The sequence below is a fragment of the Zalophus californianus genome, chromosome 9, assembly GCF_009762305.2.
Source record: "Zalophus californianus isolate mZalCal1 chromosome 9, mZalCal1.pri.v2, whole genome shotgun sequence".
Lineage (NCBI taxonomy): Eukaryota > Metazoa > Chordata > Mammalia > Carnivora > Otariidae > Zalophus > Zalophus californianus.
The window spans coordinates 32460782-32483946 of record NC_045603.1 but is presented as its reverse complement, the minus strand read 5'-3'; the positions used below and the strand labels follow the sequence as shown (position 1 = coordinate 32483946).

General features: G+C 35.4%; 1 protein-coding gene across 1 annotated transcript in view; it reads right to left on the bottom strand.

Annotated features, from left to right (window-relative positions):
- MGAT4C (MGAT4 family member C) overlaps positions 1-23165 on the bottom strand; it is a 1006121-nt gene that overhangs the window by 978862 nt on the left and 4094 nt on the right. The window contains exon 3 of the mRNA XM_035721958.1: positions 17934-18077. The gene's annotated coding sequence lies outside the window, so the exon portion shown is untranslated. The remainder of the gene's footprint in view (positions 1-17933; positions 18078-23165) is intronic.

Below are 23165 nucleotides of genomic sequence, written 5' to 3'. Positions count from 1 at the left end.
AATAAATAAATAAAATGTTAAAAAAGAAAGAATGAACAGGACTTGTGAAGACAATGGTATATTAATCCCATAATTAGGTTATTTGATAAAGCGAAGGAATTTTGCAGATATAATTTAGGTTCCTAATCACTTGATTTTACGTTATTTATAATAGACATTATCATTATGGGCCTGACTTAACCAGGTGAATTTTTAAAAGAGACAAGAAGCAACAGAGAGATTTTTTTTCTTCTCACCTTGAAGTTGGACTTAATTAAAATTAAAACCCTCTGTTCTGTGAACGGTATAGTTAAAAGAATGAAAGACACATCACAGATTGAGAGAAAATATTTGCTTTTATCCTAAATATATGAAGAACTCTTAAAAGTCAACAAAATGAAAGCAAATAAACAAACAGTTAAGAAAATATGGGCAAAAGTTCTGAACAAACACCATATCAAAGAACATTTGTATATGGCATATAAGCATATTAAAAGAGCTCAGACACACAATTTGTCTTTGTGTAAATGTAAATTAAAACAAAAAGACATACAACTACACACCTATTTGAATGGCCAAATCCCATCTCCCCTGATCCCCCAAATAGCGACGATACCAGTTTTGAAGAATGTAGAACAATAGTGCCTCATTCATTCTTGGTGAGAATGTAAATGTCATAGCTGCTCTGGAAGATGATTTAGCAGTTTCCTACAAACCTGTAGGCGTGCTGACAACAATGACTCCACATTTGGCCCTCCATCCTGTTCAGCCCATGTAATGATCTCCCCCAGGGCCATAAGTGCCTGGCCTACTGGAGGTTAACATAGGCCCTGAACAGAACATGGGAAGGTTGTGCCACGTTAGATAACTATGCTTTGACCTCATCACAAGGCCCCTAACTCTGCAAAAGCTGTGGATTAAGGTCCAGACTTGACAGAGAATAGCTGTGTAGTGCCTAGATCTTCCATCTGCCTCATCCTGTCAGTAAGTTACCCTGAACAAAACTGAGTAAACAGTATCAAGTGGCTCATTTTTTCTGTCTCAAACTGCCTTCTCACAGCAGAAGGAACACAGTCAATGATACCAGAATAGCAATGTAATGGGACAGATGGTAGCTACACTTGTAGCAAAGAGTATAATGTATAAACTTGTCAATCACTAAGTTGTACACCTGAAACTAATGTAATATTGTGTGTCAACTAAACTGAAAAAAAGGTTGGGGGAGCTTCTCTGTCTGGAGGATACTTTACTGTCCCTCCTCCACCTTCTAACAAAACCTAAGTGTTTTCTCTGAGTGTAGTTGATGCACAACGTTGCATGAGTTGTGGGTGTATAGCATAGTGATTCAACTTCTCTGTCCATTCTGCTATGCTACCTTTTGTCACCACACAACACTATTATACCATTGACTATATTTCCTATGCTTTGCCTTTTAATCCTGTGACTTATTCATTCCATAACTGGAAACCTACATCTCCCACTCCCCTTTGCCCATTTTGCCCATTCCTCATCCCCCTTTCTTACTATACAATCCAGCATTCATGCTTCTGGGTTTAACCCAACTGACTTGAAAATTTATCTCCACATTAAAAAAGAAAAAAATTTGCATACAAATGTTTATGGCAGTGTTATTCATAATCAATACAAACTATAAGCAAACAGGTGAATTCAATAGGTGAATGCAATAGGATACTAATAAATGATATAAAGGAACGAGCTATCAAGCCATATAAAGATATGGATGAACTTTAAATGTATATTGCTAAATAGAAGGAGCCAATCCAAAAAGCCTACAGACTAAATGATTTCACCTACATGACTTTCTGAATAAAGCCAAACTATGGAGATAGTAAAAAGATCAGTGATTGCTAGGAGTTTGGGGGAGAGAGGGCAGGATGAAAGGTAGAGCACTATAGGTGTATGATATTTGCCTTAGTTTACTCTGGCTGCCATAACAAATTAGCATAGACTGAGTACCTTTAACAACAAACATTTACTCCTCACAGTTTTGGAGTCTGGAAGCCTCACACTGGTGATGTTCTCACATGGCCTTCCTTGGTGCATGTAAGCAGAGAAATCTGCTTCTTATAAAGGCATTGATTCCAACATGAGGTTTCCAGCCTTATGACTTAATCGAACGCTTCTTACCTCTGAAAGGTCCCATTTCTAAATACCGTAACACTGGAGGTTAGAGTTTTAATGTACAAATTTTGAAGAGACACAAATATTCTGTTTGTACCAATACTGTAATGATTGATACATGGCATTATACAACTATCAGAACCTGCAGAACTGTACAAATGAACTGTAATGTAAGCTATGGTTTTTAATTAATAATAATGTATCATTATTGGTTTGTTGATTGTAAAATACACCACACCAATGCAAGATATTAATAATAGGGAAAACTAATTTGTCAGGACAGAGCAAATCTAGGAATTCTCTGTACTTTCCATTCATTTTTTCTGTAAACCTAAAACTACTTTAAAAAAGAAAAGGTTAAAAAAAAATCAATAGATTTTTTTTTTTGTAATTGTTTCACATACTTCACCAAGTAGCTAAGAGCAAAGGTCAAGTTTAGCACTTTTTTTTAAATATTTGGATAAGAATAACACAAACAGACCAAAAAAAAAGACAAAACAAACAAAAACATGATATTGATTAAATAATTCAAGAATGGTGTTACTGCTGAAATATAAAAAAGCTGTATTTGTGGGAATTACACTGACCAGCAGTTCTTTGCCAAGAAAATACCAATGTACATACATCAGTTGTAAAAAGCAACAAAAACAAAACTAAAAATCTTCTGCAGAATGAAGGAAACTGTCAACAAAACAAAAAGGCAACCTACTGAGTGGGAGAAGATATTTGTAAATCATATATCTGATAAGGGGTTAATATCCAAAATATATGAAGAACTCATACAACTCAATAGCAAAAACCAAATAATTCAATTTAAAAATGGGCAGATCTGGGGGTGTCTGGGTGGGTCAGTCAATTAACCATCCTTGATTTCAACTCAGGTCATGATCTCAGGGTCGTGAGATCGAGCCCTTTGTTGGGCCATGCTGGGTGGCAAGCCTGCTTAAGATTGTCTCTCTCTCGGGGAGCCTGGGTAGCTCAGTTGGTTAAATGTCTGTCTTAGGCTCAGGTCATGATCCTAGAGTCCTGGGATTGAGCCCCACATTGGGCTCCTTGCTCAGCGGGGAGACTGCTTCTCCTCCTTCTGCCATTCCCCCTCTCCCCAGCTCGTGCTCTCTGGCTCTCTCTGTCAAATAAATAAATAAAATCTTTAAAAAAGATTCTCCCTCTCTCTCTCCCTCTGCTCCTCCCCCACCTCTCTCCTTCTCAAAAAAAAAAAAAAAAAAGGCAGATCTGAATAGACCCTTTTCCAAAGAAGACAGGCAGATGGCTAATAGGTACATGAAAAAATACCCAACATCACTAATCATCGGGAAAATGCAAATCAAAACCTCAATGAGCTATCATCTCACAACTGTTGGAGTGGCTACTATCAAAAAGACAAGAAATAACAAATATTGGTGAGGATGTGAAAAAAGGAATCCTTGTGTACTGATAGTAGGAATGCAAATTGGTATAGTCACTACGGAAAACAGTATGGTGGCTCCTCAAAAATTAAAAATAGAATTACCATATGATCTAGCAATTCTACCACTGGTTACTTGTCGACCTCAGAGAGTCAGGGACCTGGGGCAGCGAAGGAACTGAGAAAAAGAGACGACAGTAGAGCAAGGCACAGGGGACCCCGAGCAAGCAGCCGGAGGTGCCGAGGTTTATTTTCCATACTCTTACATACCTTCTACAGCGATATAGATCTATAATGATTTACAGCAGGGGTGTAGTAAGGCACATTCCTCCAAGTATACAGGATTAGTCGAGCATGTAAGAATTTTTTTTTTTTAAGATTTTATTTATTTGACAGAGAGAGACACAGCGAGAGAGGGAACGCAAGCAGGGGGAGCGGGAGAGGGAGAAGCAGGCTTCCCACTGAGCAGGGAGCCCGATGAGGAGCTCGATCCCAGGACTCTGGGATCATGACCTGAGCCGAAGGCAGTCGCTTAACGATTGAGCCACCCAGGCGCTCAAATCCATAAGAATCTTTAAAACAGAATAAAGGAACAGAGGGGAGTGCCCAGTGTGCTGTTTACAGGGCAAGGGAACAAAGAGGGGAGTGCACAGTGTGCTGTTTATAGCTGGCTTCCTATCTACAGAACCAACCACACACGTCCCAAGGGCATTTCACTCTGATCCTTTCCGGTTATTTTTAACCCTGCAATCTCGAGTTTTCTCAGAGATCTGGGAGTCTGAGCGAACATGCACCAGTGGTTGTGGTATTCTGTTTCCCACAGTTACTTATGTAAGAAAATGAAAATACTATTTAGAAAAAAAAAAATCTGCACCCCTTTGTTTATTACAGAATTATTTACAATAGCCAAAATATGCAAAAGATCTAGGTGTCCATCATGGATGACTGGATAAAGTGTAATATACACACACACACACACACACATACACACACACACACACACACACACATACATAATGGACTACTATTCAGCCATAAAAAGAAGGAAATTTTGCCATTTGCAACAAAATAGATGAAGCTTGAGGGCCTTATGCTAAGTGAAATAAGTCAAAAAGAAGAAGACAAATACTTTACGATAGCACTTATATGTGGAATCTAAAGCAAACAACAACAACAACAATGGGATCATAGATTCAGAAAACAGACTGATGATTGCCAGACATGAGGGGGTGGGCAAAATGGCTGAAGTGAGTCAAAAGGTACAAATTTGCAGTTATAAAATAAATGAGTCATGAGAATATAATGCACAGCATGGTGACTATAGGTAATAATACTGTATTATATATTTGAAAGTTGCTAAGAGAGGGGTGCCTGGGTGGCTCAGTCAGTTGAGCATCCGACCCTTGATTTCAGCTCAGGTCATGATCTCAAGGTCATGAGATCCAGGCCTGCATCAGGCTCTGTGCTTATCAGGAAGTGTTCTTGAGATTCTCTCTCTCTCCTTTTCCCTCTGCCCCTCTCTGCCCCACGCTCACTCAATCTCTCTCTAAAATAAATAAATCTTTAAAAAAATAAAGTTGCTAAGAGAATAAATCTTAAAATTTCTCTTTTTAAAAAAATATTTATTTATTTGATGGGGGGTGGTGGGGAGGGACAGAGAATCTAAGCAGAGCCCATGCTGAGCATGAGTGCTACCTCATGAGCCTGAGATCATGACCTGAGCAGAAACCAAAAGTTGGGCACTTAACCAACTGCACCATCAAGGTGCCCCTAAAATTTTTCCTCTTAAGAAAAACAATTTGTCATTATGTATGGTGATGGAACATTAACTAGACTTATTGTGGTGATCATTTTGCAATGTACACAAATGTTGAATCATTATATTATACACTTGACACTAAAGTTATATGTCAATTATATCTCAATAAAGAAAAACACTAATATTCATCAGTTGTAAAGTACAGGTGGTAATGATAACTAGTGCCTGAAAATCTTATGTAATTTGAAGGCTACCTTAAATCATCCACTTCTCTACAATGAAAATCTGCATGTGTGTGAAGGAGTGTGCTCCTGAGATAGGGGGACAGTGTATTGGGAAAACATTTTTGAACCACAATGAAAAATGGCAGATGGTTATTTTGATAAGTTTGTGAAACTGAAGTATAATAGCTTTATATAAAAGTTTACTTCTGAGTGGAAAGGAAGCTTTAGAAACTGACACAATAAATCCTCTTGTAACTATAAAATGCAGCTATAGTGGCAGTCTAGATGCTTAGCTAAGGCTCCTCAGTTGGCCTTGAGAAAATTCTTTACTTGTTCCCTCATGCTCTTTGGAACTGGCACCATGAGGGAGTCATCTGTGCTGTTCCCCAAACATTCCCAGATTCCTGTTTTATAAGAATAATTTCTCTTATCTAGGTCTCTTAAACTTTGCAATGGCAGGGCACCTGGGTGGCTCAGTTGGTTGGGCGACTGCCTTCGGCTCAGGTCATGAACCTGGAGTCCCAGGATCAAGTTCCGCATCAGGCTCCGGGCTCGGCGGGGAGTCTGCTTCTCCCTCTGACCTTCCCCCCTCTCATGTACTCTCTCTCTCTCATTCTCTCTCTCAAATAAATAAATAAAATCTTAAGAAAAATTTTCAATGGCAGTATTTCTTGCTTTGGACAAAAAAAAATGTAATTGGAAATGATATAATGGTACTTCCGAGAAAAGACTCTAAAAGTCAGATTATGGTTTATTCATCCTTTGCCATCTGCCTCAGCAATCATGGAAGCAGTGAGACAGAGACTCCCTCAGCCTGCATTCCTGAGTAGAATGAGGTAGAGCAGAATCCATGGCTGAAAATCAATGGACACATAGCATGAACCAGAAATAAATCTGTATCATTACTATTATTACTGTTGTTATAAACTATTAGATCTGAGGAATTTTAACTTAGAATGAACTACCTATTCTGATACATGCTATTAATTATTAGGACTATAGCAGTCATTTGGACTGTTTTAACTCCATCTCTACATGAATCAACTGGAAGGAAAATGCAATTTCTCTTTTTGTTTCATCTGATATAAATTCAGAGACCTTCAATATAAAATTTTACTAAGAAATAAAAATATTCTATTCTCTTCCCCAAAAATGCTTTGGTTAATTTGACCTTTAATAAAGTCTCATTTCTTTACTCAACTTTAACCCAGTAATGCTCTATTAAATCCTTCTTCTCCAATCTTGAAAAATTTTGCCTCCAAGTAGTCATAATTACATTTTTCTTTCTAAAGGGTAAAGTCTAAAGAGATTGTCTAACAGAAGAACTCTGGTCTATTAACCACACAGGTAGAAGTATATTCTGTTAACTGTCTAAGAGTTTTTTAGTATTTGGAGAGAGTGACTATGATACTTACACACACACATGAATACTAACAAAATTTCTGGAAACATAAGTACTAGTACTCTCCCAACAGTATTAAGATCTTAGGATCTATATTTACACTATCTGTTTACCAGTCTTAACACCATCACATACTGTATGAACTTTGTTAATTCTGTTCTTAGTTTCATTATCTGTAAATATCTCATAAAGGCATCTAGTGCAAAAAATATTATCAATACGTTTATTCAGTGTGGGGTTTTGTATATAATAAATGACCAACACATACACTATCTTTATTTTCCTATCATTATTTTGCTTATCTTTTTGGAAATCATTAAGTCTTCTCTTCTGTGATATTTGTCAATAGTATTCAATATTAGCAGGAAAATCAAATTACTAATTTGCCTTTCAAACACTGTGGAAAAAATAACCCTCATTATTAACAGAATGTAAGATTCTGGTCCCAGCGGGCTGATGTTTGCCCCTGGCAAGTGTCTTTTGAATGAATGAGTGATGAATTAATTACTTCATTCAAAAAATCCTTATTGAGTCTCTACTGTAAGCTCATGCCAGAGACAGAGGCAGAAATCATGAGATGGAACAAAAGAAGCAAAGCTAGAGGCCCACCACCTCCAGAGGCCTGGCTTGAGGTTGCTGGCAAGCATATAGAACTGACTTAAGTAATAGTGGGGCTATTCTTCCCCTTGCATGTAAGGAACCCAGGAGGGTTTTACTGTGAAAAAACTCTTAATTTGTGAATCTAAAGACATTTTTGTACTATACTGTTCATCCAACATAGAATAAATCTAGGTATTGAGAAGTTATGTGACTGACCTGGGGCTATGTGAAGACTCAGTAACTGAGAAAAATATAAAACCTTAGGAGTTCTAAATCCAAGTGGCCTTTCAAGGATATTCTTGACTAAATATAGCTCTATCCAGATAAAATGAAGCCTTCACAGAAGGAATATTTTGGACTCATAAGTGGTGGATAAAGAAGGCAGAGTGTCAGATATAGCAAATTCATTGAGAGGTATGTTAGACCAGAAGGGTTATAATACTAATTTAGTAAGTGCTCTTCTAGAGACCTACAGGAGTTAGAACACCTTAGAGAAAGACTTAGGCTCAGAAAGTAACATGCATTTCACAGCCTCCTCTGAGAAGTTTATTCCAATGGGTCTCACAAAGATGGCCATGTGTTGTAGAAGTTACAGCTTTATTCTGGGTTTTAAATCAATGAATTCGGAACCATAAAATACATGATCCCATACACTGAGTTATCTTCATTAACTTGGAGAAAGTGTCAGGCCTGATATTTCAGAATGCTCGTTAGGCAGCACGTAAGTGTGAGTCATGTAAGAAGCTGGAGAAGGAGTGTTAACTCCATCCGCAGGCCAGGCCAGTTGGTTCACATAAACAATATCCACAAACAGCCAGAGAAGAACCACCACCCAGCAGAACAATGCCGTGTGCCTTGTCAGTGCCTCGCTTAACAACTTTCTGAGGTCACAGCATGCTCATTCATTCTGGCCTCAGATCTGGAATTGGTTGAATCTCTTGACTGATTGTGTATTCACTCATCAGCAAATGTGTACTAGATAATCAAGATGTATCAGGTTGTGTGCTTAGAGCTGGGGATAGAAAATCTGTCAGAATTAGACCTTCAAGAAATATGAAATCTTATGGAGAGGCAAATACCTAAGGAAATAATTATAATACCACATAGAATGTGTTATAATAGAGGTTAAGCACAAGGTTTTATAGAAACAGAGAAAGAGAAGCAATTCATTCCAGGGAAGAAAATCACAGAAAGACTAATAGAAACATTGGTAATTACGTGGGCCTTGAAGGATAAGTTTACCTGGGATAGAACACAGGAAAACAATAATAATGAACAGGTACCAAGATGGGAAAGTGTGTGGCATATCTGAAGACCTGGCGATATTTAAGTATCATTTGGTACTAGGTATCATCTAGTCATTTGTGAACATATACTTAATGTTGATATTTGTCATAATTAATTTGGAAATACCTTTGAGATTTAAAAGGGTACAACCTGAATCGAAATTAAGTCTTTTATTTTTCATTGTTATAATCAGAATATTCCAGAAATTTTAGCAGTCTGGTTTTCATTTTATGCTCTAGGCTTTAAGTAGTGCATTTAAATTTGGAAAGTAAATTAGAAAGATGTTGTCACAACAAAATAAACACAAATATTCTTAGCATCATTTAAAATTTATCACATTATTATACTGGTCATTATCAGTCAGACATTTTATTCCATAAGGAGTAACTGCTTCATGGAATGGCATGATTTTGAACTCTACATAACAGAATATAATCTTAACTCTAAGGCACTGTTTAGTTTTAATTAAATGTTTATCAAGCCACTCTATAAATTTGACTTCAAAAATCCACACAAATCATTTTCCCTGGCTATTACTGTTAAAGCTAATTAGAAAAAGATAGATAACACCAATTTACTCAATAATAAATGATTAAGATTGGTCAATAGAAACCACATTAAAGCTTTAAATATGAAGCAACTATAGACAACTCTTGGTTTCCTTATTAAAGAAAAATCAACAAGATGTTAGCTTATGAAAGAAAATTAAATTGGATAGCTTTTATTTGGAAGAAGAAACAGTAGAGAATTCTCTATTTGAAATGACTTATGAGTATTAGAGTTCTAAGCATGCATAATAAAATGATGGTTAGTAATATTTCCTTGCCCCTTATTGACATATTAAACTAAGAAGTTGTATGAATTTTGAAAGTGTCTGGTCTATTATGTCAATAATGAAATTTATATTATTATTATATTTTTGAAAAAAAAATAGGTTGATGGGAATGTAAGCTGATGCAGCCACTCTGGAAAACAGTATGAAGTTTACTCAAAAAGTTGAAAATAGAGCTACACCCTACGAACCAGCAATTGCACTACTAGGGATTTACCCTAAAGATACAAATGTAGTGATCCAAAGGGGCACCTGTACCCCAATGTTTATAGCAGCAATGTCCACAATAGCCGAACGATAAGCCCAGATGTCCATCGACATGAATGGATAAAGATGTGATACACACACACACACACACACACACACACACACACACACACACACACACACACAATGGACTACTACTCAGCCATCAAAAAAGAAATCTTGCCATTTGCAAGGACGTGGATGGAACTAGAGGGTATTATGCTAAGCGAAATACGTCAATCAGAAAAAGACAATTATCATAGGATCTCACTCATATGTGGAATTTAAGAAACAAAACAGAGGCTCATAGGGGAAGAAAGGAAAAAATAAAACAAGATGAAATCAAAGAGGGAGACAAACCATAAGAGACTCTTAATCATAGGAAACAAACTGAGGGTTACTGGAGGGGAGGGTGGTAGAGGGATGGGGTAACTGGGTGATAGACATTTTGCCTTATGATAATTTATTGGGTTATACATTTATTTTATATGATTTTTATGTCTTCATATTTTATTTTACAACAATATAAATCTAATAAATAAATATACTAAAAAAAAGAAAAAAATAGATCCACACTCTCATTTTTGTAATACAGCTTTTCCAAATCAATCAGAAAAAAATCTCTGACTATAAATATATGAAACTGAAAAACACATGGCTATATGTAGATGCATATACATAAATTTTAAAAGTGAATCATGGCACTTAGAAAATAAAACAACCACAAAATATAGCTCAGGACAATGTGAAATTCTCAAACCTCTTGATATTACTCCATTTTACAAGTTATGTCATTCATTTAGATATCTAGATTATATCCTCCAGCTAATAGGACCCACTTCAACAATTACAGAGTTCTCATCACTGTTAAGGGAGATTAATTTAAACACTGACCATCATCATCTTGATAATTATTATTACTAGTCAACAGTGCCTCCTATGCAGTGCCTACTATATGCTAAGAATGTTTTTGTATTTACTCATTGGTCCTATTCATTGAGTGATGAATTTAATATTATGTTGAAGCATGTCCCTAATTTTTTGACTATCACTTTTGTTGTGTTTATTGTACTTTAAGCCTTATTTTATAAATTATCCAAGGCAATATCATATAAAATAGAAACTGAAAAATTTTACGCTGTATATGGTATTTAAAGACACATGAAGGGTAAAATGTAGCATTCAATTAAATTAACATTTTTATATAATTTCAGTCAAGAGAGTGACTAATTATTCGGGGAAAAAACTGATATAGATGGTATGTTTTCTTCATTAAACATTTATTTACGTTTTCCTATATTGTTATTACTATGAAAATTAACAGCTTAGGAGAAAAATAATAAATTACAGAGGTGATTTACCTGGCATTACTCTATTTATAAATAATGCGTTACACCTACACACAAAAAAATAAAATTCAGTATGTAAGAAGCATGTCTTTTTCGAGCAATCCTTTCATATAGCATAGACTACATCTCATAATATACTTCCTAATACGAAATTATGAATTTGAATTACGAGCTCTTCTAAATTAAATTAGTTTCATATCCTTGGGGAAAACATTCTTTGCAAAACAACAAATCTTGTTCTTTTGTATTGCATTTTGAAAGAGAAATGAGAAAAAAGAAACAGCATTTAACGGTAGGGAAGAAAAACAGGTCAATTATATATAAAAATGGGGGGTGGGGGGCAAACAGAACAATAACTGGTGGATGTGAATGGAAGAAAGGCCCACAACAGGTGATTTAAAAAGAAAACTTAAAAGTGAGAAATCATCAAATTGAGGAAGAAAATAAAGCAAGCAGGAAAACAACAGCTATATCAATGCTGCAGTCCCCTTGTGATGCAGGGCATCATGGGCATCACAGACCTGCTCTGGCAGGCAGACTTCCCTGATGCTCTTGGGCCCCCCTCTTCTGTTTTATTTGTTTACCAAATGTCTTGATTAATTTGTCTGTGTTTTCTGTAGGTAAAATGATGTTACGAAAGTAGTTGTTTGGCTCACTTCAGTTAGGATAGTTAATCACAAATCCCTTTGCATTCTTCCTTTCTTCTATTCTACTGCCCTCCCTCTCGTTCTATATTTTTTCAGGTTCTATTTAGGTGAATTTGATTTCACCTTACTGGAAAGAATAATGCTTATATTTTATAGTATCATAACCCTGAAATGCTATTGCATATCTTTTTAAGTGGAATATTCTAGTTCTAAATATCCTTTGTAATTCATTATAAACTAACATAATAGTATGAAATAACAAAATAACAAAATGCAATATATCTATATCACATAAATGTATTATAAATAATGTACATGTATATAAAATAACATATGCATGTAAAATAATCTATGTATTTAAAATAATATCGGTGCCTATGAATCATATGTAGCAATATTCACTGGTATTCACATAATCTCTCATCTCTCCCCTATATCATGTACTCTTTTGTTTTCCTATTCTAGTAAGAGGATACTGCTACTTCAGGGCACAGCAGTCTTCCAACACTCACTGAACACACACCAAGCATCATGGCTTCCTGCTAAGCAAGTTATAAATGGTGATAGGATGTCTGTTTGCTATTGGCAGGCTACTCCAGGAATGTAGTGACTAAAGTCAAGATTTCTGCTACGATCTTTGTCTGTAACTCTTTTTCCTTTTCACTTTGGTGATGCCTTGGTCTCTTCAGTGACTCCCCTTGCTTAACAAGTATAAAAAAATATATTTTCCTATATCTTAACTTAAATGTTTGAACAATACATCTACAATTTAAATTACTATGTAGGGCTCCTGGGTGGCTCAGTCGTTAAGCGTCTGCCTTCGGCTCAGGTCATGATCCCAGGGTCCTGGCATCAAGCCCCGCATCAGGCTCCCCGCTCAGCGGGAGGCCTGCTTCTCCCTCTCCCACTCCCCCTGCTTGTGCTTCCTCTCTCTCCGTCTCTCTGTCAAATAAATAAATATTTTAAAATTTTTTTTAAATTAAATGACTATGTAATAACACACAACCATTGGCTTTCATGTTTCATGCACATTAAAAGATATGCAAACTAATAGAAATCATGGAGACAGGACAAGAATAATGAGATTTAAAAATTTTTAGTTTCTGAAGGTTCAAACTATATGTAAAAGATTGCTTTTATTATTACTTATGAGATCATGCATAAATATTTCTGTAGCATAGAAAGGCTGATTAAATGTGGAATGATTATTTGATTTTAGCATGTGACTTTGTTTCATTTTTTATAATACAAAAGTTATATTATGAAACATAAATTATATTCTATTGAAAGAGTTTTGAACACTTTAAATGAATTAATTGCAGAGGTCCTAATCCAGAAATTCCTGAAAACCTAGTTTTTATAGTTTAATCAGTAACACTTCACAGAGTGAAATAGAAATATAACGAGAATCAAAAGTTTTCTTCATTGTGATATAAAATGTGGGACTTTCTATCCTAATAATTGGTAAGCAGAAATAATAAGTAACCATAATCTTCTCATCTGACTTACTGCTACCATTGATACATTGAGGGTAAAAAAATGAGATCTTGGAAGGAAGTTTCTTTTTGTTTCTTTCTTTTAACCTGAGGTTTTAAAATTTATTTTGTTTTGTTTTGCCTTTATGTCAGGGAGTAGCTAGCTATCCCAAGCAAAAGAAGATAAAAGGGTGTTGAGTGGAGTTCATGGATCCAAAGCCAAGAGGGATTTTAACATCAAAATAATAATTGGATAAGAGGAATTAAAGTTATTTTTCTTTTTTTTTAAGATTTTATTTATTTGACAGAGAGAGACATAGGGAGAGAGGGAACACAAGCAGGGGGAGTGGGAGAGGAAGAAGCAGGCTTCCCATGGAGCAGGGAGCCTGACGTGGGGCTTGATCCCAGGACCCTGGGATCATGACCTGAGCTGAAGGCAGACGCTTAATGACTGAGCCACCCAGGCGCCCCTAAAGTTATTTTTCTTTAAGTCTATGAAAGAATAAGAAAGAAGGCAAACTTGAAATATTGTTATGGAAGAATGGATATTTTATGATTAAATTCCTTTTCATTTTACTGTATATTATGCATCAACTTTAAATACGCCAATTAGCCCTTTCAATAGACATATTTTTATTTTGCATAGGGTGAGAAAATAGAAATATTAGAATTAAAACTGTAACTTCAGGAATACTATTCTTTCAAACTCAAAACTGTGAAATTAATTTATGAGAAGTTAATACAATTTATGCCAGGTTTCATTGTCTTTTTTTTTTTTTTTTTTTTTAAAGATTGTATTTATTTATTCATGAGGGACAGAGGGAGAGAGAGAGAGAAGCAGAGGGAGAAGCAGGCTCCCAAGGAGCAGGGAGCCCGATGCGGGACTCGATCCCAGGACTCCAGGATCATGACCTGAGCCGAAGGCAGCCGCTTAACCAACTGAGCCACCCAGGCGCCCCTTTCATTGTCTTTGTGTTATGAGTATAGCGTGTGTGTGTGTGTGTGTGTGCACGTCTATATATGTGTGAATTTAGGAGTGCTTGAGGCTTTTTGAAGCTAAAGCCACTGTTTCTGGGTAAAGAATAATTGGGGGATTTATGTTTTCAAGAGTTTTAAACACTTATTTTGAGAGAAAATTTCCTAATACAAAGTTTCTCCTTTTACTAATGATGTATTTCATATAAAGAAATGTCTCTCCTTATAATAGCTTACTTTAGCCAGAAATGTTTTCAGAGTAAATTAATTTCATGTTTCCATAAATAGCTATAACATCCATCATTAATCATTCAAATTGAAGATACTCAGACAATATACCAAAGAGCATCTCAATATTCATATCAATTCATCAAATGTCAAAAAATATCAATTTAACTCTAAAATAATAAGGATAAATGTGACAGTTTTCAAGATAAGTTACTCAAAAGATTTAGATAATTGAGAAAAAATTGCCCTGATAAGTTGAAATAATTTGTATATTAATTTATAATTCCATCTCTTCTAATACAGATGTGGCTTTAGTTGATATAGGGTAGATACCTTCCTATCAATTAGTTTAATGTATTTCATTTAAAATATTTAGCAATTTTCCCTATAATTAAAATGTAAATTTATTAGAACATAGCCTACCTTTTAGTTTTATATATATTTCTGAAGAGTAAATTACTCTGAAAATAATTTTAGAGAATATTTTCTTCCCTATGTGGATAAGACAATATATGGAGGAAAAAAAATCAATTGCTACCCTCAAAAATAAATAAATAAAGTCCTTTCTGCATTGCCTGCTTAGATCTATTACAAACTTTAATGAGTAAGTAACTGTCTTGATGAACTATATTTCTGACCAGCTCCATCTGCTTTAATTTTCTAAACAGCTTGAAGCAAACAGAGATAAGCAGGTAATAAAATATTTGACTGAATCACTACTTCTAGGGTACTATCAAAATAAAAAGGCATCATGGTGATATTTAACACTAGAGATTAAAATCTAGATTTTTTTTGTTTTCAGGAGGTGAAGTTTCAATATTGTCTAGCAAATTAAGTTAATTAACATTACTTGACTAGAGATGTGTTTCAGACATCATAATGTAATAATAAAACAGAAATCCTAAGAATCATTAGCTGAAACTACAAATTAAAAGTCACAGTACATGTCCAGATGGTTCTGATAAGTTAGGTCATAGTCAAAATAGGACACGTATGATTAAAGCAGTATCCGGATACCTACAGATATTGGCAAAGATTAATCACCAAATTCAGACAATGCTCTAAGCTAGGATAATGGTGACTGTTTTAAGTAGGAAATGATCTTGGGCTTATACTTATTTACTTGACACCGACACAGTCAACAATGGACTATTTCATAGAAATAGTTTGCCTGACAATATATGAAAATCATATAATGGTAGATAGCTTGAAAAATGGAGGCCATTTTTCACTTCTCTGTATACATACTTCTTTGCCTTTTGACTCTGTAGCATTATTCCAATATGAGTAAATCTGATAGGCTATCACTAAATCTGGGATGGCCTTGTGGTTTTCTTTGGCCAATAGAGTATGTTCTCAAGAAGCTTTACTCGCTTCCCTTTTTCTTCCCTGGAACATCCCCAAGCCTCCATATGAACATTTCCAGCCTAGCCTGTTGGAAGATGGAAGACACTTGGCCCAGTTATTCACATTGTCTCAGTGAACAGCCATTTAGACACCAGGCATGTGAGTGAAGCCAGATTAGAAAGTCAGCTTAGGCAACCTGCCATCTGATCTCAGACACATTAGAAAGCCTAACTGAGTGAGATCAGCCAAGCCTGGCCTGCATTGGCAGAGCCACCCACCTGACCCACAAACTCGTAAGTGATATTAATGGTTGCTGTTTTAAGGCTTGGAAAACTAGGGCCCATATATTGGCCCACTGTTTTGTAAATGAAGTTTTATTAGAACACAGCTGCACCCACTTCTTTATGTTTTATCTACAGCTGTTTTCAGGCTACAACAGTAGAGTCAACTACTTGCAGTAGAGAACTTATGGACTACAAAATCTAAGATAATTACATAATCATTTACATAAAAGGTTTGCTGATCCCTATTTTAAACCACTACATTTTGAGGTGGATTTTTACTCAATAATAGGTAAATATATACATTTAGCAAAATATTTCCAGAAGTGTTTGCTTTCATTAAATATAGTCTCACACCATATTATTCTTTCTAATTTACAATATATTCTAGACTGTCCCAGTTTTACAACTATTTGTTAAATATTTAATCACTGACTATCCGATATAAGCCATCTCTGAACTAGTTGTGGGCAATAGAGCAATGAATTCAGACAAAAATCTTTGTCTTCGTGCAACTACATTCAACGGCAGAGATACAAACTGAACATACACACATATATTATACATACATGTCAGAAAAATGATTAAATGTTAAAAATTTCACATGGTGAAAGGTAGGATTATCTAGATAGGGAAATTGAAATGGCATAAGGGGAACTAGGAAAGTAGTAGAATTGCTGTTATTTGAGCAAACGCTCAGAGATAACGTAGTGAGCTCTGTAGCTATCAAGAAAGATATTCCTAAAGAGAAGGAATGGCAATGCAGTGGTCTTGAAGTGGGTTGAGGCTGATCTGTTCAAACCACAGGAAAAAAACAAAGAAGGCCAAAGTGGGTTAAGGAGAAGTGAGATGTATGTTAATGTAAAATACACACCAGATTTTGAAGACTTAGAATGGGAAAAAAAGTGTCAATATTATAATAACTTTTATACCAATTACAAGTTGTAATGATACTAAAATGTAAAAAAATAAGTATGGGGCGCCTGGGTGGCACAGTCGGTTGAGCGTCTGCCTTCAGCTCAGGTCATGATCTCAGAGTCCTGGGATCGAGCCCTGGGTTGGGCTCCCTGCTCAGTGGGGAGCCTGCTTCTCCCCCTGCCTGCCACTCCCCCTGCTTGTGCTCCCTCTCTCTCACTCTTGTTCTATCTTAAATAAATAAATAAAATCTTCAAAAAAAAAAAAAGTATTAACTTCACCTTTTTCTTATTTTTTTTAAGTTGCAGTTACTGGAACATGTAAAATTACATGTATGGCTCACATAATAATTCCATCAGACTGCTCTGGCATATAACTTCATAGTCCAATGTTGGCTTTTACTCTGAGATAGGCCATCATTAAGAACAGCCTGTGATGAGGCAGTTGCAGAAGCAGGTAAACCAGTTTCAGGGATGTTTAATTAATCTGGTTAGGAAAAGATGATGGGGACTAGGAAGAGAATGATGATTATAAATAGAGAAAGTGAGAAGTATTCTTATTTTGCATATATTTTGAAAGGGAACCAATGATAATTGCAGATATATTGAAAGTGGGTTTTGAGGGGAAGGAAAAGATGGATTTATGGATCTATGGCTCGGGTGCAGGAAACTGAAAGAACATGAGTCACTTACTGAGATGAAAAGGACATGAAGAGGAGCAGGTTTGGTATAAGAAGGATTCGGTTTGTGAAATGGTAAGGCTAAAAATATTGCCTAAAAATTTGAATAATCTGTATTTCAAAATTGAGATCCAGGATAGGCATTATCCTTTGTGACTCACCAGCTTATAAGTGGAATTTAAAGCTCATAGAATGAAGGAGGAGAAAGAAGAAAAGCAATCCGAAGGCAGAGCTCCAGGGCACTCTTAACCTTGAGAGGTCAATGAAATGAGGAAACACCAGCAAACAGGACTGAGAATGTCAACCTAGAAGGATGAAAAACAGAATTGTGTGTAGGCAAGTATGGAATTGGGAGTGATAGTCTATGTCAAATATTTCACAAGAGGTCCAAAAATGGATCATGGGTTTTGCAATGTATAGGTCATCCAAGATATTGGTAAGAACAGCCTTGATTGAGTATTAAAAATGGAATGAGTTAGGAGAAACAAAAAAAGAATGGAGATAGTAAATAGTGATAACTATCTCCAGTTTCACTATTAAGAAAAACAGGTGCTTAAGTTTAATGGTAGTTGAAAAATGTGGAGAATTAAGAGGCTTTCTAGAATGTGTATATCACTGAATTTATGACCAAACTAAACTAAATTTTTAGGTTTCTCCTATTTTTTCTTATTATAGACTTTATTTTTATAACATTTTTAGGTTTACAAAAAAATTAATCAAAAGTACAAAGAATTTCCATATACCCTCCCACCACAAACCTCCTCAATAAAGTTTTCCATATTATTAACATCTTTCATTAGACATGTTACCATTGATGAGTCAGTATTTTACCTTACTATTAACTAAAGTCCATAGTTGACATTGGGGTTCTCTCTTGGTGTTGTATATTCTATGAGTTTTGAGAAATGTGTAATGATATGTATGTCATATACAAATATATATACAGAATAGTTTCACTGCCCTAAAACTCCCCTATGCTCCACCTATTCATCTTTCCATTCCTTCTCCTACACCCCTGCCAACCACTGATCTTTAAACTATCTCCACAGTTTTGCTTTTCCCAGGACATCAAGCAGACTAAATTTTCTGTGGCAAACTGATCAATCTAAGTTTTCATCATTTCCATTTTGAAAAAGGCTCATTAATGCAACTTATACTGATAGTTCCTTGGCTAAGACAGAAAAATTTTACCAACCGTTATAATAATCTAGCTGTAGGAAAATTAGTATAATCATTTTTGTGGGATAGAAAGTAATCAAATCTGGGCTGTGCCCACAAAAATGAAGGAAGCTCATTACTTTTGGTCTTTCTAACCATTGGAATGGTTCATTTTTTCTTTAATAAATTCCCTAAAACATTTAACCCATGAGCTCACTTTGCCAATATATTCTTCAGAATACACATGGTTTTACTAATATTCTTCTTAGACAAAAGTGTAGAGAAAGAACACATGATTTGGATTTGGAAAAATCGGCATCATGTTCTTTTTCATTTTTCACAGATTACATCAACTTGGATAAATTCTCCATCTTCAGAGAAAATAGTTTTCTCAAATGAAAAATGAGAAATGAGATGCCTATCTCAGAGGGCTGCTGTTAAAATCAAATTAGATGAACACAAGAAAATGCTCAGGAAATGATAAATGCAAGTGTTGACTTTTTACTCTTTTATTTCCAGACCCTCATAACTTTGGTTGCAACCATCATTATATTAAGTATAAATTGTTATATTTTCACAACAAATTTCTATCATCTTCCAACTTATCTTACAAATAAAAATTGAGAAATATATATATTTCTATATTGAGAAATGTCATAGAAAAGGGACAAAAAACTCTATCAGTAAGTTAATAATCGTCTTTTTGTGATTGAAATATATTTGATTTGCATTTTCTTCTTTGTACTTTGATTTAAAAAAAAAAACCTCTCTGCATTGCATATACATTCATCTTAGAAAATAAATACACTCTACTTATAATTTACTTGAAAGGAATACATACCCTTTTGAAATGCCTATTTTTTTTCAAAATGATACCCATGGTGAATTAAAATGCTTAACTATTAAAAATCAATAGTCAACTACTGAATTAACATTATATGCACATTCTTAACTTGCTTGAGGTTACAATGAAATATAAGAGTTTTGCCTTCAAAAATGTAAAATAAATGTATATATCTAAATGAGTTAATAGATGTTAATATATTACTACTACAGAGAGTTAACCTCTATGACATACAGCCTGAAACTCAATTATAGATATCCTTAAAAAAATCATTCTGCTTAATGAGACATTTAAAGAGTAAAAAGTGGCCTCTGTTTCAGGTGTTTTGTTCCTTGTAAAAAAAAAGGACACGTTTGTTTAATAATATGCACTTAGAAACATGGAGATATAAAACAGATTGTTGACCACTCTAATGGTGCCAGTCCATCCTGGCTATGATTGTCCTAATAGTGTCATCTGTCAGCAGTTCTCTCCTTCTCCTCCACCACTGAGTAAGCAGCTTACAGAGTCAAGCCAAAAACTGAGATGCAATATTAGATACCATCTGTGTCGCTTGTGTGATTTCAATCCAAATTGTTCTCAAGCCAATCATGGAACCAAGTGAAGAATTTGATTGAGATTAGGGTGAGGAATGAAAAAGACATGAAGCTAGAAGATCAGCATCGATTTTCCAGGCACAAAGACATGGTTTGCCTGTTTTGCAAATTCCATTGTAGAAATGAGATTTAAGGCCCAGAAAATTATAACATGCACAAAGATAGACAAAAACACAAATAAATGCACATATGTGTTCACATGTATGCACAATTTAGAAGTGATTTTGTTTTAAAAACTGTCTGTTGCAAAGAAGTGTTCTTTATAATTGTTTTAGCAAAATATGTGGCAATTTATTTTATTTTATATATTTATTTATATTGTTTATATTTATTTTAGGTAAAATACAGGATGATAAAAATTGAGTGTATGTCTGTTTGCATGTAAAAATTTAATTCTAAGATAGTTATTTCCCAAATACCTGAAGACTGTAGGCAAACAAGAATCAGTGTATAGACCTGTGTCCTAGTAATAGATACCTGTTCTGTAAGTGAGCCACTACCGATCCATCTGCAAAGCATGTAAGTTTAGCTACTTGCTTGATTAAGAATAGTTGTAAAGAAGATAAGTCACATCATCCTTATTTATTTTGCTCATTGATTTTTTTTTTTGAGGGGAGAGTTATCAGTTATTTTTATCTTCTCTTTCTTTCTTTCTTTTTCCATCCCAACATAGTTTGAGCAGGGTTTTTGATTAACATTGGGTGAGTGGCAAAGACAAAGGCTATCAGATTGGATTAAAAAACAAGACCCATCAATATGCTGTCTGCAAGAGATTCATTTCAGACCCAAAGACACCACCAGATTGAAAATAAGGGGGTGGAAAACCATTTACCATGTTAATGGACACCAAAAGAAAGCTGGGGTGGCAATCCTTATTTCAGACAAATTAGATTTTAAACCAAAGACTGTGATAAGAGATGAGGAAGGACACTATATCCTACTTAAAGGGTCTATCCAACAAGAAGATCTAACAATTGTACATATCTATGCCCCTAACATGGGAGCAGCCAGTTATATAAGGCAATTAATAACAAGAGCAAAGAAACACATTGAAAACAATGCAATAATATGGGGATTTTAACACCTTCCTCACTGAAATGGACAGATCATCTAAGCAAAAGATCAACATGGAAATAAAGACTTTAAATGACACACTGGACCAAATGGACTTCACAGACATATTCAGAACATTCCATCCCAAAACAACAGAATACACATTCTTCTCTAGGGCCCGTGGAACATTCTCCAGAATAGATCACATCCTAGGTCACAAATCAGGTCTCAACCAGTACCAAAAGATTGGGATTATTCCGTGCATATTTTCAGACCACAATGCTTTGAAACTAGAACTCAATCACAAGAGGAAAGTCGGAAAAAACTCGAATACATGGAGGCTAAAGAGCATCCTACTAAAGAATGAATGGGTCAACCACGAAATTAAAGAAGAATTTAAAAAAAATTCATGGAAACAAATGAAAATGAAAACACAGCTGTTCAAAATCTTTGGGATGCAGCAAAGGCAGTCCTAAAAGGAAAATATATAGCAATACAAGCCTTTCTCAAGAAACAAGAAACGTCTCAAATACACAACCTAACCCTACACCTAAAGGGGCTAGAGGAAAAACAGCAAATAAAGCCTAAACCCAGCAGGAGGAGAGAAATAATAAAGATCAGAGCAGAAATCAATGAAATAGAAACCAAAAGAACAGTAGAACAGATCAACGAAACTAGGAGCTGGTTCTTTGAAAGAATGAACAAGATTGATAAACCCCTGGCCAGACTTATCAAAAAGAAAAGAGAAATGACCCAAATCAACAAAATCATGAATGAAAGAGGAGAGATCACAACCAACACCAAAGAAATACAATTATAAGAACATATTATAAGCAACTCTATGCCAGCAAATTAGATAACCTGGAAGAAATGGATGCATTCCTAGAGGTGTATCAACTACCAAAACTGAACCAGGAAGAAATAGAGAACCTGAACAGACCTAGAACCACTAAGGAAATTGAAGCAGTCATCAAAAATCTCCCAACAAACAAAAGCCCAGGGCCAGATGGCTTCCCAGGGGAATTCTATCAGACATTTAAAGAAGAATTAATACCTATTCTCCTGAAACTGTTCCAAAAAATAGAAATGGAAGGAAAACTTCCAAACTCATTTTATGAGGCCACCATTACCTTGATCCCCAAAACAGATAAAGACCCCATCAAAAAGGAGAATTACAGACCGATATTCTTGATGAACATGGAGGCAAAAATTCTCACCAAAATATTAGCCAATAGGATCCAACAGTACATTAAAAGGATTATTCACCATGACCAAGTGGGATTTATCCCTGGGCTGCAAGGTTGGTTCAACATCCGCAAAACAATCAACGTGATACAATATATTAACAAAAGAAAGAACAAGAATCATAAGATCCTCTCAATAGATGCAGAAAAAGCATTTGACAAAGTACAGCATCCTTTCTTGATCAAAACTCTTCATAGTATAGGGATAGAGGGTACATACCTCAATATCATGAAAGCCATCTATGAAAAACGTACAGCAAATATCATTCTCAATGGAGAAAACTGAGAGCTTTTCCCCTAAGGTCAGGAACGTGGCAGGGATGTCCACTATCACCACTGTTATTCAACATAGTATTAGAAGTCCTAGCCACAGCAATCAGACAACAAAAAGAAATCAAAGGCATCCAGGTGCCTGGGTGGCTCAGTTGGTTGGGCGCCTGCCTTCAGCTCAGGTCATGATCCCGGAGTGCCGGGATCGAGTCCCGCATCAGGGTCCCT